Source organism: Haemaphysalis longicornis, unplaced genomic scaffold (assembly GCF_048455015.1).
Source record: "Haemaphysalis longicornis isolate Haplotype H1 unplaced genomic scaffold, Haemaphysalis longicornis Haplotype H1 scaffold_2, whole genome shotgun sequence".
Lineage (NCBI taxonomy): Eukaryota > Metazoa > Arthropoda > Arachnida > Ixodida > Ixodidae > Haemaphysalis > Haemaphysalis longicornis.
In genome coordinates this window covers 233,312,694-233,316,192 of record NW_027526295.1, presented here as the reverse complement: position 1 = coordinate 233,316,192, position 3,499 = coordinate 233,312,694, and the positions used below count along the sequence as shown (strand labels likewise).

The 3,499-nt window shown below is 48.1% G+C and overlaps 1 non-coding gene across 1 annotated transcript; it reads left to right on the top strand.

The window, feature by feature from the left end:
* Positions 1–3,097: 3,097 nt before the first annotated feature.
* On the top strand, positions 3,098–3,169 carry Trnap-cgg (transfer RNA proline (anticodon CGG)). Its single transcript has one exon. It is a non-coding gene; the product is annotated as a tRNA-Pro (tRNA).
* The last annotated feature ends 330 nt before the right edge of the window (positions 3,170–3,499 follow it).

Below are 3,499 nucleotides of genomic sequence, written 5' to 3'. Positions count from 1 at the left end.
TTTGCGAAATAACTCGCCGGCTGATCTGCTAGCGGAGTGCCGGAGTGCTTGGACATTTTACGACTATCCAAACAAGTGCACACAAACGCTTTCCCGTCAGTGTTGAATGCAACACATGGGTGCAGCTTGTCAGAACACGGGTGCTCGCTGCTCGAGTGCGGCGCTGGTTTGCTCTGCGCCTTCCCGTTCATCAGCACTGATAGAGCGATCTGATCCGGCGCGTTTTATGCACGGGTTCTGTGTCGGTTTAAAATGTCTTTTTCTCATGCCGTCGGTAGGAATTACCACCGCCGCAAAATAAAACCCGGCACCAGCGGGGCCACATCTGAGACTGCGCTTTTTGGATAAACAGTGCGCGGTGCATCAAAGGGAACGAGCGCACGATTCTCCACGTGCGGCTGCGAGTTCACCACCGTTAAAAAGTCACGAGCCGCCGATAGCAACTGCAGCAACGTACACCGCGAAAGGGCAAGGCCAGGCCGCACATATGCGGCCAGGTCTTTCGTTCGCTTTTCCAGCCTTGAGCGGAGTGCGGAATCCATGTCCATGGTGTCAACAAAGATGAAAAAGCCGGAAGAGCTTTCCCGTAGCAGACGCCAGTCTGAGGAGCGCAATAGCGGAAGTACGTCACCGCTGGGGAGCGCAGCATCATGGGAGGGAAGGCAGCGAAGAAAAAGTTGAAAGGAGGAGGAAATACGGCGCGACGATAATGGGCGGTTTTTGATTTACGATTTCTAGGTTATACTCATCGCTTTAACAAAATTCTTGCAGGAGGAGATTGCTAATACGTTGCTTTATTTGGTTACATGTACATCCATGCATCGGCGGAAGGTATTTCAGGATCCCTTTAATAGGAATGACACGGCTAAACCAAGGTTACAGTGATGACGATGATGACCATGATGGTTGTAGAGGCGGTTGACGTGAAGGGGGATTGACACCACTTAATGAATACGGAATATCTAATCCGAGACAAGCTATAGAGAGGTAGTCATTTGAAGGCATAGAAAGGTATAAAACAATTATATTCGCTAGCGGGTGAACAAGAGAAAGCTGATGCCAGAGGCTTATAATCAGGAAGTGGCACACATGACAACATTTTTTTATGCCATGAGCCAGCCCTATGCAGCTTTTGCGACGTAAACTTTCCATGACCAGGACATGCCGCCATTTTTACGTCTTATCCACCCGCTCGTTGAAGACAGCAGTTTCAACGTCCGCTTCCAGCGGCTCCCTTAACACATAGGAGTGCCATGAAATAAAGCCGACAGTATGTTGGCACAAGAAACGCTGCCATCTGCCCGCCTAATCATGGTGCCGCCATGGGAGAGGTGTATTTTAACGTGGATCATTATCTATAATTTTAGGCAACTGTGGCGTCCACATTGCTAACGCGATGCGACGTAAGAAGTGAAGAGGGCAAAGGCCTCTTCGTTGTTGTGTATCCCGACAAATATATAACGATCGCCTATGTGGCTTCAGTAGAGAGAGGGAGAGAGAGAGAGAGAGAGAGAGAGAGAGAGAGAGAGAGAGAGAGAGAGAGAGAGAGAGAGAGAGAGAGAGAGAGAGAGGCAGGCAGGCAGGTGAGAGTGAGAGGAGAGAGCTCTTTATTAGAGAAGAAAGCCGAGAGATTTGCCAGAATCTTAACACCGACATGCTACTCGGCGCGGGAATGTGTAGGGGAAGATAGAAAAGGCCCTATAGGTAACCATGCAGAAGATAGGAGAAAAGATGTAAAAGGAAAGCAGACAGCGTGCAGTTTGTGTGAAAAGTTCGATGAACATCACGGTAGTATTTTAAATCATTTCAGTGACGCCTATCTCGTCCAGGTATTCAAATAACGGTACTAGTGCTTTGGGTTGAGCTGAAGCAGTACTTTTAAGATAATTGGTCCTGGGCGTAGGTGCTCGATCTGCTGCACCAAACGGAACCTTGAGAGGATATAAGCGGGGCACTCTGACAGTACGTGTTCTACGGTTTCTCGCGATCCGCAGTTATTACAGGAAGGATTCAAGGCTGCACCAAGTCGAAACAGGTGTGCTGCCGTAAGCGCTCCGTTGAGGCGTGATCGGTGGTATAAAGTTTATAGTCAGCGCGGAAGGCTCTCTGGCAGCTTAATACTGAGCTCGTGGGCTATGTAGTGCAGGAAGGCATAATGGTGCTGTGGAGCTGAGCCTTGCAATATTGCTCCGCCAAGCGCTGCAGCGTCAAAGCCGTCCCAGCGCCGGCATGGAGGACCTTCTGTTCCCGATGGGGCCTGCCCCCCCCCCCCCCCCTACCCCAACGGGAAGTCTTCGCCCATCTGCTCCATTACCTGGAGACGACCAGTCTCACGCAGCGGCTCTAGCCCGGACTGACAGCCCTATCTCTTCTTCTTTATCCTCTCTTCATATCTTTCTCTATCTCTCTAACACTATACTTTATCCTTTCACCTCCTCTCTACTTCCCTCCCCCCGCACTGGGTTGATGCAGGTGAGCTCCCTGCCGAGCTCAAAAATATCCCCAGTGCACTTCATTTCCTTTTCCTTTGCCACAATTCACAAACAACAACACACCTATGTGTTGGAAGTGTGGTGTTCCGGGCGACGTTCGACTGCCCAGTGCTGCAGATCGTGCACCACATGCTCAAAGTTCGTCGTGCTTTTTCTCTTGGCGTGACGGCATTCATGTTGTCATTTGTTCCTTTTCTTCGTTGTATGCCTCTGGCTTCCTTTCACCCTTGTTCAACAACTCGGAAATGTTATCGTTGTTTACCTTTTACGACTGCCTTCACAAGAACTGCTCCCTAGCTAATCGCCTGGTTAGGTACGCCCAATTTATTAAGCTAGGTTCATCTAGCCCTCACAACCTTTCCCACTAATAATACCATCATAAGCATCATCGTCGTCAGCATCATCATTATTGTTTCTGTCATATTTTTGCTCTCACTCATTGGAAGGGAACTTAGGTTTTAATATCTCGACATCTTGTCCCTCTTATCAAAGCAAACGATAGGGAACTTTAATCACGTTTTCTTCTTAGAGTTTTAGGAGCTTGACATGGCGAAGAATTCTAAAGTGTCGGTTGGTTTCAATATGCATCGTGGGCAAAACATCGCGGCTCGTTGGTCTAGTGGTATGATTCTCGCTTCGGGTGCGAGAGGTCCCGGGTTCGACTCCCGGACGAGCCCGCTTTTTCGCGCAATTTTTTAAAATAGTAGAACTTTTTATTGCAATTAATGTTAAGACAAAACTCCTCGTCACCTTTCTGAGAGTTCAATCCTCACATAAACATTTACTTCTATCTGCGCACGTTGTATTGATACCCGATATCAAGGCCTTATTTATAAAACCATTATTTCCTTTTATTCCTACTGCGTTTTCATAATATGACGGCAAAAAATTATGGGTAGCGAAAACCTTCAACTATAATTTCAACTCGTCAACTTCACCCCCGCCTATTTCCCGGTTTTCCTCTCAAAATATTCCCTTTTCTGTGCTTTTGTTTGCTACAGTAGCTG